The sequence below is a fragment of the Salminus brasiliensis genome, chromosome 9 (assembly GCF_030463535.1).
Source record: "Salminus brasiliensis chromosome 9, fSalBra1.hap2, whole genome shotgun sequence".
In the NCBI taxonomy this organism is placed as follows: domain Eukaryota; kingdom Metazoa; phylum Chordata; class Actinopteri; order Characiformes; family Bryconidae; genus Salminus; species Salminus brasiliensis.
Genome location: NC_132886.1, coordinates 14,209,813 through 14,224,051, shown reverse-complemented (window position 1 = coordinate 14,224,051; position 14,239 = coordinate 14,209,813). Strand labels below are relative to the sequence as shown.

The following is a 14,239-nucleotide window of genomic DNA, read 5'->3' as shown; positions in this document are numbered from 1 at the left end:
TACAAGACTGGTCGGCCCACAGGAGCCCTTTCCAAAATGCATCAGGCTCATTGTTTAGACTGTGGAACAGTCCACCATCACTCCAGAGCCTGCTAAATCTTTACTCCAAGAGGGACCTCAAGTTGGCCTTTGGCCTCGGCCCTTCCTTTTGACTGCCATTTCTCAACAACGTTACGTGCTGAGGAAGCGGCTACCTTAAAACGCTTTTCCTATAGCCTTCTCCTGCTTTGAGGTGGGCGGTTGTTGAACTTTTCGTAGTGCTAGGTAGCTGATTAGAGGAGCCTCTGGCTGCTGGCCGGCAGTGCTAAGCTTTGAGAAATCCCTTTTTAGAAAGCTTTGACATTTGCGTCAGCTGGGCTTTCCTGACGAAGACTGTGAACAAGCCACAGCCCCAAGAAACTAATTAAGGCCTGAGATCTTGAGAAAAGTTATCCGAGAGCTGAAATCTCTTGGGGAGCCCATCTTTGTTGCGTGGTGCTCCTTTCCTCTTTCCACTCTAATGTTGTGCAGAACAAAAATCCTACACTGTCTCTTGCTAAAAATGTTTGCTAACAGACCGTTTGACCAGGGTTGCCTAAAGTTTTGCACGGGACTGTAAGTACGCACTGTTTGTAATGAAAGATGCAATAGTTGAGTTGATCATGATATGGATAAGATATTGTCCTATTGTCCACCCCTACTGTGACCCACCTGAAGCAGGGCATGAGGATGTTTGTTGAATTAGCTAATGATAACTGTTGCTTGTGGGAGTTGTTCAGGACTGAGCCCCTGTCCTGGGCCTTGTAGGAGGGAGAGAATTGGTGGAGCAGCCCCCTCTGGTGAGCAGCATTGTACGCACTCAGAAGCAGTGCATCATGGGAAGTGTTGTGGTTTTCGGAAACATGGCAAAGTAAAGCGTTTTGTGAGGCAGCACACCAATGCATTTGTTGGTGATGTCTTTGTTTGTGTGTGTGTGTGTGTGTGTGTGTATGTAGGGTCTTTGTTGCAGTGTTTTATTTCAGTGTCTGGGTGGTGTAACGCATGTAGTCTTTACCGTCTCAGTGAAGAGGACAGCCAGTGGTGGTCCCACTCTCCAGTGTGTGAAGAACTCATACTTACCTGGCAGGGGAGATACCATGATCAAGAAGGTGGTTCACCCAGGGTGAGGCTCAACCATTGCACTCCGGTTGTGCTGACCCCTGCGAATTCCCCAAATGTGGGAATCTCGACTGCATAATTTCTGGTAGTGGGGGACTGCGTTCGCGCTCTCCCCTGATTTTCTCGTCTAACGATAGATTGCTCTTACAAAACAGTCCTTGGGACGTCAAATTGCTTTTGCGTGCTGTGACTCCTGCGGGGGGGTAGCTGGTGTCATAACCCAGCTGCTTCAAGCGGCTCTCTTCACGTGTCTTTACTTCGTACGTGCTTGACAAGTCGGAACTGACTTCAGGATCCACACGTGGCACCTTCCAAAATGGGAAAAGATCTGAAGCTTTAGAAAGAAGCAAAAAAGACATCAATTCCTACAAAACGTTTCTACACCCTCTTTTAGTCGCTACACTCAATCCATTCAAGCAGCCCTGATTACGCTGTCCTTACAACGGACATGTGAGCAGTGAGTGTTGTGGAAGCACTGGCCATATCCACCATCTGCTCAGACAAGAATATTGGGACACATTGGGATGTCATTTCTCACAATAAGGCTGAATATTACGTCAGGTCAAGTGCTTTTATTGTCGTTCTTCACTGTAACTTGTTGACATTGAAACGAGACGTCGTTCTTCAAGCCCATGCAGCAACACAAGACAGCGGGACATTTCACAGGAACGCATAGAATGGAGATACAAGACTGGTCGGCCCACAGGAGCCCTTTCCAAAATGCATCAGGCTCATTGTTTAGACTGTGGAACAGTCCACCATCACTCCAGAGCCTGCTAAATCTTTACTCCAAGAGGGACCTCAAGTTGGCCTTTGGCCTCGGCCCTTCCTTTTGACTGCCATTTCTCAACAACGTTACGTGCTGAGGAAGCGGCTACCTTAAAACGCTTTTCCTATAGCCTTCTCCTGCTTTGAGGTGGGCGGTTGTTGAACTTTTCGTAGTGCTAGGTAGCTGATTAGAGGAGCCTCTGGCTGCTGGCCGGCAGTGCTAAGCTTTGAGAAATCCCTTTTTAGAAAGCTTTGACATTTGCGTCAGCTGGGCTTTCCTGACGAAGACTGTGAACAAGCCACAGCCCCAAGAAACTAATTAAGGCCTGAGATCTTGAGAAAAGTTATCCGAGAGCTGAAATCTCTTGGGGAGCCCATCTTTGTTGCGTGGTGCTCCTTTCCTCTTTCCACTCTAATGTTGTGCAGAACAAAAATCCTACACTGTCTCTTGCTAAAAATGTTTGCTAACAGACCGTTTGACCAGGGTTGCCTAAAGTTTTGCACGGGACTGTAAGTACGCACTGTTTGTAATGAAAGATGCAATAGTTGAGTTGATCATGATATGGATAAGATATTGTCCTATTGTCCACCCCTACTGTGACCCACCTGAAGCAGGGCATGAGGATGTTTGTTGAATTAGCTAATGATAACTGTTGCTTGTGGGAGTTGTTCAGGACTGAGCCCCTGTCCTGGGCCTTGTAGGAGGGAGAGAATTGGTGGAGCAGCCCCCTCTGGTGAGCAGCATTGTACGCACTCAGAAGCAGTGCATCATGGGAAGTGTTGTGGTTTTCGGAAACATGGCAAAGTAAAGCGTTTTGTGAGGCAGCACACCAATGCATTTGTTGGTGATGTCTTTGTTTGTGTGTGTGTGTGTGTGTGTGTGTATGTAGGGTCTTTGTTGCAGTGTTTTATTTCAGTGTCTGGGTGGTGTAACGCATGTAGTCTTTACCGTCTCAGTGAAGAGGACAGCCAGTGGTGGTCCCACTCCCCAGTGTGTGAAGAACTCATACTTACCTGGCAGGGGAGATACCATGATCAAGAAGGTGGTTCACCCAGGGTGAGGCTCAACCATTGCACTCCGGTTGTGCTGACCCCTGCGAATTCCCCAAATGTGGGAATCTCGACTGCATAATTTCTGGTAGTGGGGGACTGCGTTCGCGCTCTCCCCTGATTTTCTCGTCTAACGATAGATTGCTCTTACAAAACAGTCCTTGGGACGTCAAATTGCTTTTGCGTGCTGTGACTCCTGCGGGGGGGTAGCTGGTGTCATAACCCAGCTGCTTCAAGTGGCTCTCTTCACGTGTCTTTACTTCGTACGTGCTTGACAAGTCGGAACTGACTTCAGGATCCACACGTGGCACCTTCCAAAATGGGAAAAGATCTGAAGCTTTAGAAAGAAGCAAAAAAGACATCAATTCCTACAAAACGTTTCTACACCCTCTTTTAGTCGCTACACTCAATCCATTCAAGCAGCCCTGATTACGCTGTCCTTACAACGGACATGTGAGCAGTGAGTGTTGTGGAAGCACTGGCCATATCCACCATCTGCTCAGACAAGAATATTGGGACACATTGGGATGTCATTTCTCACAATAAGGCTGAATATCACGTCAGGTCAAGTGCTTTTATTGTCGTTCTTCACTGTAACTTGTTGACATTGAAACGAGACGTCGTTCTTCAAGCCCATGCAGCAACACAAGACAGCGGGACATTTCACAGGAACGCATAGAATGGAGATACAAGACTGGTCGGCCCACAGGAGCCCTTTCCAAAATGCATCAGGCTCATTGTTTAGACTGTGGAACAGTCCACCATCACTCCAGAGCCTGCTAAATCTTTACTCCAAGAGGGACCTCAAGTTGGCCTTTGGCCTCGGCCCTTCCTTTTGACTGCCATTTCTCAACAACGTTACGTGCTGAGGAAGCGGCTACCTTAAAACGCTTTTCCTATAGCCTTCTCCTGCTTTGAGGTGGGCGGTTGTTGAACTTTTCGTAGTGCTAGGTAGCTGATTAGAGGAGCCTCTGGCTGCTGGCCGGCAGTGCTAAGCTTTGAGAAATCCCTTTTTAGAAAGCTTTGACATTTGCGTCAGCTGGGCTTTCCTGACGAAGACTGTGAACAAGCCACAGCCCCAAGAAACTAATTAAGGCCTGAGATCTTGAGAAAAGTTATCCGAGAGCTGAAATCTCTTGGGGAGCCCATCTTTGTTGCGTGGTGCTCCTTTCCTCTTTCCACTCTAATGTTGTGCAGAACAAAAATCCTACACTGTCTCTTGCTAAAAATGTTTGCTAACAGACCGTTTGACCAGGGTTGCCTAAAGTTTTGCACGGGACTGTAAGTACGCACTGTTTGTAATGAAAGATGCAATAGTTGAGTTGATCATGATATGGATAAGATATTGTCCTATTGTCCACCCCTACTGTGACCCACCTGAAGCAGGGCATGAGGATGTTTGTTGAATTAGCTAATGATAACTGTTGCTTGTGGGAGTTGTTCAGGACTGAGCCCCTGTCCTGGGCCTTGTAGGAGGGAGAGAATTGGTGGAGCAGCCCCCTCTGGTGAGCAGCATTGTACGCACTCAGAAGCAGTGCATCATGGGAAGTGTTGTGGTTTTCCGAAACATGGCAAAGTAAAGCGTTTTGTGAGGCAGCACACCAATGCATTTGTTGGTGATGTCTTTGTTTGTGTGTGTGTGTGTGTGTGTGTATGTAGGGTCTTTGTTGCAGTGTTTTATTTCAGTGTCTGGGTGGTGTAACGCATGTAGTCTTTACCGTCTCAGTGAAGAGGACAGCCAGTGGTGGTCCCACTCCCCAGTGTGTGAAGAACTCATACTTACCTGGCAGGTGAGATACCATGATCAAGAAGGTGGTTCACCCAGGGAGAGGCTCAACCATTGCACTCCGGTTGTGCTGACCCCTGCGAATTCCCCAAATGTGGGAATCTCGACTGCATAATTTCTGGTAGTGGGGGACTGCGTTCGCGCTCTCCCCTGATTTTCTCGTCTAACGATAGATTGCTTTTACAAAACAGTCCTTGGTACGTCAAATTGCTTTTGCGTGCTGTGACTCCTGCGGGGGGGTAGCTTGTGTCATAACCCAGCTGCTTCAAGTGGCTCTCTTCATGTGTCTTTACTTCGTACGTGCTTGACAAGTCGGAACTGACTTCAGGATCCACACGTGGCACCTTCCAAAATGGGAAAAGATCTGAAGCTTTAGAAAGAAGCAAAAAAGACATCAATTCCTACAAAACGTTTCTACACCCTCTTTTAGTCGCTACACTCAATCCATTCAAGCAGCCCTGATTACGCTGTCCTTACAACGGACATGTGAGCAGTGAGTGTTGTGGAAGCACTGGCCATATCCACCATCTGCTCAGACAAGAATATTGGGACACATTGGGATGTCATTTCTCACAATAAGGCTGAATATCACGTCAGGTCAAGTGCTTTTATTGTCGTTCTTCACTGTAACTTGTTGACATTGAAACGAGACGTCGTTCTTCAAGCCCATGCAGCAACACAAGACAGCGGGACATTTCACAGGAACGCATAGAATGGAGATACAAGACTGGTCGGCCCACAGGAGCCCTTTCCAAAATGCATCAGGCTCATTGTTTAGACTGTGGAACAGTCCACCATCACTCCAGAGCCTGCTAAATCTTTACTCCAAGAGGGACCTCAAGTTGGCCTTTGGCCTCGGCCCTTCCTTTTGACTGCCATTTCTCAACAACGTTACGTGCTGAGGAAGCGGCTACCTTAAAACGCTTTTCCTATAGCCTTCTCCTGCTTTGAGGTGGGCGGTTGTTGAACTTTTCGTAGTGCTAGGTAGCTGATTAGAGGAGCCTCTGGCTGCTGGCCGGCAGTGCTAAGCTTTGAGAAATCCCTTTTTAGAAAGCTTTGACATTTGCGTCAGCTGGGCTTTCCTGACGAAGACTGTGAACAAGCCACAGCCCCAAGAAACTAATTAAGGCCTGAGATCTTGAGAAAAGTTATCCGAGAGCTGAAATCTCTTGGGGAGCCCATCTTTGTTGCGTGGTGCTCCTTTCCTCTTTCCACTCTAATGTTGTGCAGAACAAAAATCCTACACTGTCTCTTGCTAAAAATGTTTGCTAACAGACCGTTTGACCAGGGTTGCCTAAAGTTTTGCATGGGACTGTAAGTACGCACTGTTTGTAATGAAAGATGCAATAGTTGAGTTGATCATGATATGGATAAGATATTGTCCTATTGTCCACCCCTACTGTGACCCACCTGAAGCAGGGCATGAGGATGTTTGTTGAATTAGCTAATGATAACTGTTGCTTGTGGGAGTTGTTCAGGACTGAGCCCCTGTCCTGGGCCTTGTAGGAGGGAGAGAATTGGTGGAGCAGCCCCCTCTGGTGAGCAGCATTGTACGCACTCAGAAGCAGTGCATCATGGGAAGTGTTGTGGTTTTCGGAAACATGGCAAAGTAAAGCGTTTTGTGAGGCAGCACACCAATGCATTTGTTGGTGATGTCTTTGTTTGTGTGTGTGTGTGTGTATGTAGGGTCTTTGTTGCAGTGTTTTATTTCAGTGTCTGGGTGGTGTAACGCATGTAGTCTTTACCGTCTCAGTGAAGAGGACAGCCAGTGGTGGTCCCACTTCCCAGTGTGTGAAGAACTCATACTTACCTGGCAGGGGAGATACCATGATCAAGAAGGTGGTTCACCCAGGGTAAGGCTCAACCATTGCACTCTGGTTGTGCTGACCCCTGCGAATTCCCCAAATGTGGGAATCTCGACTGCATAATTTCTGGTAGTGGGGGACTGCGTTCGCGCTCTCCCCTGATTTTCTCGTCTAACGATAGATTGCTCTTACAAAACAGTCCTTGGGACGTCAAATTGCTTTTGTGTGCTGTGACTTCTGCGGGGGGGTAGCTGGTGTCATAACCCAGCTGCTTCAAGCGGCTCTCTTCACGTGTCTTTACTTCGTACGTGCTTGACAAGTCGGAACTGACTTCAGGATCCACACGTGGCACCTTCCAAAATGGGAAAAGATCTGAAGCTTTAGAAAGAAGCAAAAAAGACATCAATTCCTACAAAACGTTTCTACACCCTCTTTTAGTCGCTACACTCAATCCATTCAAGCAGCCCTGATTACGCTGTCCTTACAACGGACATGTGAGCAGTGAGTGTTGTGGAAGCACTGGCCATATCCACCATCTGCTCAGACAAGAATATTGGGACACATTGGGATGTCATTTCTCACAATAAGGCTGAATATTACGTCAGGTCAAGTGCTTTTATTGTCGTTCTTCACTGTAACTTGTTGACATTGAAACGAGACGTCGTTCTTCAAGCCCATGCAGCAACACAAGACAGCGGGACATTTCACAGGAACGCATAGAATGGAGATACAAGACTGGTCGGCCCACAGGAGCCCTTTCCAAAATGCATCAGGCTCATTGTTTAGACTGTGGAACAGTCCACCATCACTCCAGAGCCTGCTAAATCTTTACTCCAAGAGGGACCTCAAGTTGGCCTTTGGCCTCGGCCCTTCCTTTTGACTGCCATTTCTCAACAACGTTACGTGCTGAGGAAGCGGCTACCTTAAAACGCTTTTCCTATAGCCTTCTCCTGCTTTGAGGTGGGCGGTTGTTGAACTTTTCGTAGTGCTAGGTAGCTGATTAGAGGAGCCTCTGGCTGCTGGCCGGCAGTGCTAAGCTTTGAGAAATCCCTTTTTAGAAAGCTTTGACATTTGCGTCAGCTGGGCTTTCCTGACGAAGACTGTGAACAAGCCACAGCCCCAAGAAACTAATTAAGGCCTGAGATCTTGAGAAAAGTTATCCGAGAGCTGAAATCTCTTGGGGAGCCCATCTTTGTTGCGTGGTGCTCCTTTCCTCTTTCCACTCTAATGTTGTGCAGAACAAAAATCCTACACTGTCTCTTGCTAAAAATGTTTGCTAACAGACCGTTTGACCAGGGTTGCCTAAAGTTTTGCACGGGACTGTAAGTACGCACTGTTTGTAATGAAAGATGCAATAGTTGAGTTGATCATGATATGGATAAGATATTGTCCTATTGTCCACCCCTACTGTGACCCACCTGAAGCAGGGCATGAGGATGTTTGTTGAATTAGCTAATGATAACTGTTGCTTGTGGGAGTTGTTCAGGACTGAGCCCCTGTCCTGGGCCTTGTAGGAGGGAGAGAATTGGTGGAGCAGCCCCCTCTGGTGAGCAGCATTGTACGCACTCAGAAGCAGTGCATCATGGGAAGTGTTGTGGTTTTCGGAAACATGGCAAAGTAAAGCGTTTTGTGAGGCAGCACACCAATGCATTTGTTGGTGATGTCTTTGTTTGTGTGTGTGTGTGTGTGTATGTAGGGTCTTTGTTGCAGTGTTTTATTTCAGTGTCTGGGTGGTGTAACGCATGTAGTCTTTACCGTCTCAGTGAAGAGGACAGCCAGTGGTGGTCCCACTCCCCAGTGTGTGAAGAACTCATACTTACCTGGCAGGGGAGATACCATGATCAAGAAGGTGGTTCACCCAGGGTGAGGCTCAACCATTGCACTCCGGTTGTGCTGACCCCTGCGAATTCCCCAAATGTGGGAATCTCGACTGCATAATTTCTGGTAGTGGGGGACTGCGTTCGCGCTCTCCCCTGATTTTCTCGTCTAACGATAGATTGCTCTTACAAAACAGTCCTTGGGACGTCAAATTGCTTTTGCGTGCTGTGACTCCTGTGGGGGGGTAGCTGGTGTCATAACCCAGCTGCTTCAAGTGGCTCTCTTCATGTGTCTTTACTTCGTACGTGCTTGACAAGTCGGAACTGACTTCAGGATCCACACGTGGCACCTTCCAAAATGGGAAAAGATCTGAAGCTTTAGAAAGAAGCAAAAAAGACATCAATTCCTACAAAACGTTTCTACACCCTCTTTTAGTCGCTACACTCAATCCATTCAAGCAGCCCTGATTACGCTGTCCTTACAACGGACATGTGAGCAGTGAGTGTTGTGGAAGCACTGGCCATATCCACCATCTGCTCAGACAAGAATATTGGGACACATTGGGATGTCATTTCTCACAATAAGGCTGAATATCACGTCAGGTCAAGTGCTTTTATTGTCGTTCTTCACTGTAACTTGTTGACATTGAAACGAGACGTCGTTCTTCAAGCCCATGCAGCAACACAAGACAGCGGGACATTTCACAGGAACGCATAGAATGGAGATACAAGACTGGTCGGCCCACAGGAGCCCTTTCCAAAATGCATCAGGCTCATTGTTTAGACTGTGGAACAGTCCACCATCACTCCAGAGCCTGCTAAATCTTTACTCCAAGAGGGACCTCAAGTTGGCCTTTGGCCTCGGCCCTTCCTTTTGACTGCCATTTCTCAACAACGTTACGTGCTGAGGAAGCGGCTACCTTAAAACGCTTTTCCTATAGCCTTCTCCTGCTTTGAGGTGGGCGGTTGTTGAACTTTTCGTAGTGCTAGGTAGCTGATTAGAGGAGCCTCTGGCTGCTGGCCGGCAGTGCTAAGCTTTGAGAAATCCCTTTTTAGAAAGCTTTGACATTTGCGTCAGCTGGGCTTTCCTGACGAAGACTGTGAACAAGCCACAGCCCCAAGAAACTAATTAAGGCCTGAGATCTTGAGAAAAGTTATCCGAGAGCTGAAATCTCTTGGGGAGCCCATCTTTGTTGCGTGGTGCTCCTTTCCTCTTTCCACTCTAATGTTGTGCAGAACAAAAATCCTACACTGTCTCTTGCTAAAAATGTTTGCTAACAGACCGTTTGACCAGGGTTGCCTAAAGTTTTGCACGGGACTGTAAGTACGCACTGTTTGTAATGAAAGATGCAATAGTTGAGTTGATCATGATATGGATAAGATATTGTCCTATTGTCCACCCCTACTGTGACCCACCTGAAGCAGGGCATGAGGATGTTTGTTGAATTAGCTAATGATAACTGTTGCTTGTGGGAGTTGTTCAGGACTGAGCCCCTGTCCTGGGCCTTGTAGGAGGGAGAGAATTGGTGGAGCAGCCCCCTCTGGTGAGCAGCATTGTACGCACTCAGAAGCAGTGCATCATGGGAAGTGTTGTGGTTTTCGGAAACATGGCAAAGTAAAGCGTTTTGTGAGGCAGCACACCAATGCATTTGTTGGTGATGTCTTTGTTTGTGTGTGTGTGTGTGTGTATGTAGGGTCTTTGTTGCAGTGTTTTATTTCAGTGTCTGGGTGGTGTAACGCATATAGTCTTTACCGTCTCAGTGAAGAGGACAGCCAGTGGTGGTCCCACTCCCCAGTGTGTGAAGAACTCATACTTACCTGGCAGGGGAGATACCATGATCAAGAAGGTGGTTCACCCAGGGTGAGGCTCAACCATTGCACTCCGGTTGTGCTGACCCCTGCGAATTCCCCAAATGTGGGAATCTCGACTGCATAATTTCTGGTAGTGGGGGACTGCATTCGCGCTCTCCCCTGATTTTCTCGTCTAACGATAGATTGCTCTTACAAAACAGTCCTTGGGATGTCAAATTGCTTTTGCGTGCTGTGATTCCTGCGGGGGGGTAGCTGGTGTCATAACCTAGCTGCTTAAAGTGGCTCTCTTCACGTGTCTTTACTTCGTACGTGCTTGACAAGTCGGAACTGACTTCAGGATCCACATGTGGCACCTTCCAAAATGGGAAAAGATCTGAAGCTTTAGAAAGAAGCAAAAAAGACATCAATTCCTACAAAACGTTTCTACACCCTCTTTTAGTCGCTACACTCAATCCATTCAAGCAGCCCTGATTACGCTGTCCTTACAACGGACATGTGAGCAGTGAGTGTTGTGGAAGCACTGGCCATATCCACCATCTGCTCAGACAAGAATATTGGGACACATTGGGATGTCATTTCTCACAATAAGGCTGAATATTACGTCAGGTCAAGTGCTTTTATTGTCGTTCTTCACTGTAACTTGTTGACATTGAAACGAGACGTCGTTCTTCAAGCCCATGCAGCAACACAAGACAGCGGGACATTTCACAGGAACGCATAGAATGGAGATACAAGACTGGTCGGCCCACAGGAGCCCTTTCCAAAATGCATCAGGCTCATTGTTTAGACTGTGGAACAGTCCACCATCACTCCAGAGCCTGCTAAATCTTTACTCCAAGAGGGACCTCAAGTTGGCCTTTGGCCTCGGCCCTTCCTTTTGACTGCCATTTCTCAACAACGTTACGTGCTGAGGAAGCGGCTACCTTAAAACGCTTTTCCTATAGCCTTCTCCTGCTTTGAGGTGGGCGGTTGTTGAACTTTTCGTAGTGCTAGGTAGCTGATTAGAGGAGCCTCTGGCTGCTGGCCGGCAGTGCTAAGCTTTGAGAAATCCCTTTTTAGAAAGCTTTGACATTTGCGTCAGCTGGGCTTTCCTGACGAAGACTGTGAACAAGCCACAGCCCCAAGAAACTAATTAAGGCCTGAGATCTTGAGAAAAGTTATCCGAGAGCTGAAATCTCTTGGGGAGCCCATCTTTGTTGCGTGGTGCTCCTTTCCTCTTTCCACTCTAATGTTGTGCAGAACAAAAATCCTACACTGTCTCTTGCTAAAAATGTTTGCTAACAGACCGTTTGACCAGGGTTGCCTAAAGTTTTGCACGGGACTGTAAGTACGCACTGTTTGTAATGAAAGATGCAATAGTTGAGTTGATCATGATATGGATAAGATATTGTCCTATTGTCCACCCCTACTGTGACCCACCTGAAGCAGGGCATGAGGATGTTTGTTGAATTAGCTAATGATAACTGTTGCTTGTGGGAGTTGTTCAGGACTGAGCCCCTGTCCTGGGCCTTGTAGGAGGGAGAGAATTGGTGGAGCAGCCCCCTCTGGTGAGCAGCATTGTACGCACTCAGAAGCAGTGCATCATGGGAAGTGTTGTGGTTTTCGGAAACATGGCAAAGTAAAGCGTTTTGTGAGGCAGCACACCAATGCATTTGTTGGTGATGTCTTTGTTTGTGTGTGTGTGTGTGTGTGTGTATGTAGGGTCTTTGTTGCAGTGTTTTATTTCAGTGTCTGGGTGGTGTAACGCATGTAGTCTTTACCGTCTCAGTGAAGAGGACAGCCAGTGGTGGTCCCACTCCCCAGTGTGTGAAGAACTCATACTTACCTGGCAGGGGAGATACCATGATCAAGAAGGTGGTTCACCCAGGGTGAGGCTCAACCATTGCACTCCGGTTGTGCTGACCCCTGCGAATTCCCCAAATGTGGGAATCTCGACTGCATAATTTCTGGTAGTGGGGGACTGCGTTCGCGCTCTCCCCTGATTTTCTCGTCTAACGATAGATTGCTCTTACAAAACAGTCCTTGGGATGTCAAATTGCTTTTGCGTGCTGTGACTCCTGCGGGGGGGTAGCTGGTGTCATAACCCAGCTGCTTCAAGCGGCTCTCTTCACGTGTCTTTACTTCGTACGTGCTTGACAAGTCGGAACTGACTTCAGGATCCACACGTGGCACCTTCCAAAATGGGAAAAGATCTGAAGCTTTAGAAAGAAGCAAAAAAGACATCAATTCCTACAAAACGTTTCTACACCCTCTTTTAGTCGCTACACTCAATCCATTCAAGCAGCCCTGATTACGCTGTCCTTACAACGGACATGTGAGCAGTGAGTGTTGTGGAAGCACTGGCCATATCCACCATCTGCTCAGACAAGAATATTGGGACACATTGGGATGTCATTTCTCACAATAAGGCTGAATATTACGTCAGGTCAAGTGCTTTTATTGTCGTTCTTCACTGTAACTTGTTGACATTGAAACGAGACGTCGTTCTTCAAGCCCATGCAGCAACACAAGACAGCGGGACATTTCACAGGAACGCATAGAATGGAGATACAAGACTGGTCGGCCCACAGGAGCCCTTTCCAAAATGCATCAGGCTCATTGTTTAGACTGTGGAACAGTCCACCATCACTCCAGAGCCTGCTAAATCTTTACTCCAAGAGGGACCTCAAGTTGGCCTTTGGCCTCGGCCCTTCCTTTTGACTGCCATTTCTCAACAACGTTACGTGCTGAGGAAGCGGCTACCTTAAAACGCTTTTCCTATAGCCTTCTCCTGCTTTGAGGTGGGCGGTTGTTGAACTTTTCGTAGTGCTAGGTAGCTGATTAGAGGAGCCTCTGGCTGCTGGCCGGCAGTGCTAAGCTTTGAGAAATCCCTTTTTAGAAAGCTTTGACATTTGCGTCAGCTGGGCTTTCCTGACGAAGACTGTGAACAAGCCACAGCCCCAAGAAACTAATTAAGGCCTGAGATCTTGAGAAAAGTTATCCGAGAGCTGAAATCTCTTGGGGAGCCCATCTTTGTTGCGTGGTGCTCCTTTCCTCTTTCCACTCTAATGTTGTGCAGAACAAAAATCCTACACTGTCTCTTGCTAAAAATGTTTGCTAACAGACCGTTTGACCAGGGTTGCCTAAAGTTTTGCACGGGACTGTAAGTACGCACTGTTTGTAATGAAAGATGCAATAGTTGAGTTGATCATGATATGGATAAGATATTGTCCTATTGTCCACCCCTACTGTGACCCACCTGAAGCAGGGCATGAGGATGTTTGTTGAATTAGCTAATGATAACTGTTGCTTGTGGGAGTTGTTCAGGACTGAGCCCCTGTCCTGGGCCTTGTAGGAGGGAGAGAATTGGTGGAGCAGCCCCCTCTGGTGAGCAGCATTGTACGCACTCAGAAGCAGTGCATCATGGGAAGTGTTGTGGTTTTCGGAAACATGGCAAAGTAAAGCGTTTTGTGAGGCAGCACACCAATGCATTTGTTGGTGATGTCTTTGTTTGTGTGTTTGTGTGTGTGTGTGTGTATGTAGGGTCTTTGTTGCAGTGTTTTATTTCAGTGTCTGGGTGGTGTAACGCATGTAGTCTTTACCGTCTCAGTGAAGAGGACAGCCAGTGGTGGTCCCACTCCCCAGTGTGTGAAGAACTCATACTTACCTGGCAGGGGAGATACCATGATCAAGAAGGTGGTTCACCCAGGGTGAGGCTCAACCATTGCACTCCGGTTGTGCTGACCCCTGCGAATTCCCCAAATGTGGGAATCTCGACTGCATAATTTCTGGTAGTGGGGGACTGCGTTCGCGCTCTCCCCTGATTTTCTCGTCTAACGATAGATTGCTCTTACAAAACAGTCCTTGGGATGTCAAATTGCTTTTGCGTGCTGTGACTCCTGCGGGGGGGTAGCTGGTGTCATAACCCAGCTGCTTCAAGCGGCTCTCTTCACGTGTCTTTACTTCGTACGTGCTTGACAAGTCGGAACTGACTTCAGGATCCACACGTGGCACCTTCCAAAATGGGAAAAGATCTGAAGCTTTAGAAAGAAGCAAAAAAGACATCAATTCCTACAAAACGTTTC

General features: G+C 47.5%; 8 non-coding genes across 8 annotated transcripts; all 8 read left to right on the top strand.

Moving 5' to 3' along the window:
- The first annotated feature begins 1,090 nt into the window (after positions 1-1,090).
- Positions 1,091-1,254, top strand: LOC140562971 (U1 spliceosomal RNA). The gene has a single exon (XR_011980211.1). It is a non-coding gene; the product is annotated as a U1 spliceosomal RNA (small nuclear RNA).
- Positions 1,255-2,911: 1,657 nt separating this feature from the next.
- Positions 2,912-3,075, top strand: LOC140562970 (U1 spliceosomal RNA). Its single transcript, XR_011980210.1, has one exon. It is a non-coding gene; the product is annotated as a U1 spliceosomal RNA (small nuclear RNA).
- Positions 3,076-4,730: 1,655 nt separating this feature from the next.
- Positions 4,731-4,894, top strand: LOC140563116 (U1 spliceosomal RNA). Its single transcript, XR_011980350.1, has one exon. It is a non-coding gene; the product is annotated as a U1 spliceosomal RNA (small nuclear RNA).
- A 1,649-nt stretch (positions 4,895-6,543) lies between these two features.
- Positions 6,544-6,707, top strand: LOC140563095 (U1 spliceosomal RNA). Its single transcript, XR_011980330.1, has one exon. It is a non-coding gene; the product is annotated as a U1 spliceosomal RNA (small nuclear RNA).
- Positions 6,708-8,358: 1,651 nt separating this feature from the next.
- LOC140562969 (U1 spliceosomal RNA) lies at positions 8,359-8,522 on the top strand. Its single transcript, XR_011980209.1, has one exon. It is a non-coding gene; the product is annotated as a U1 spliceosomal RNA (small nuclear RNA).
- Positions 8,523-10,173: 1,651 nt separating this feature from the next.
- LOC140563108 (U1 spliceosomal RNA) lies at positions 10,174-10,337 on the top strand. Its single transcript, XR_011980343.1, has one exon. It is a non-coding gene; the product is annotated as a U1 spliceosomal RNA (small nuclear RNA).
- Positions 10,338-11,992: 1,655 nt separating this feature from the next.
- On the top strand, positions 11,993-12,156 carry LOC140562968 (U1 spliceosomal RNA). Its single transcript, XR_011980208.1, has one exon. It is a non-coding gene; the product is annotated as a U1 spliceosomal RNA (small nuclear RNA).
- Positions 12,157-13,813: 1,657 nt separating this feature from the next.
- LOC140562967 (U1 spliceosomal RNA) lies at positions 13,814-13,977 on the top strand. Its single transcript, XR_011980207.1, has one exon. It is a non-coding gene; the product is annotated as a U1 spliceosomal RNA (small nuclear RNA).
- The last annotated feature ends 262 nt before the right edge of the window (positions 13,978-14,239 follow it).